General features: G+C 54.5%; 1 protein-coding gene across 17 annotated transcripts in view; it reads right to left on the bottom strand.

Annotated features, from left to right (window-relative positions):
* Positions 1-244, bottom strand: part of LOC100749861 (tyrosine-protein phosphatase Lar) — a 287,592-nt gene that overhangs the window by 151,924 nt on the left and 135,424 nt on the right. The gene's annotated exons all lie outside the window — the stretch shown is intronic.

Genomic DNA, 244 nt, shown 5'->3' on the forward strand with positions numbered 1-244 from the left:
TTTTTTCAACCGCCCGTGGCTCGGGGTCGACGAGCAGTCGTGGCTCGACCTCATCGAGATATTAATTTCTTAGTCACTTAACTGCACGCGACGTACGAACGTGTCTATTGATTTTCTCAGACACCCCTCCTTGAACAACCTTCCGCTCCAAACCTCTCTCTCGCTGCACCCTTTCCTCCCCCTTTCGCCTCTTTTAACCACCTACACCCGACCGAACCGCGTGACGGAGACCCGCCCCTTTTCC

Source organism: Bombus impatiens, unplaced genomic scaffold, assembly GCF_000188095.3.
Source record: "Bombus impatiens unplaced genomic scaffold, BIMP_2.2 scf_4016, whole genome shotgun sequence".
Classification (NCBI taxonomy): domain Eukaryota; kingdom Metazoa; phylum Arthropoda; class Insecta; order Hymenoptera; family Apidae; genus Bombus; species Bombus impatiens.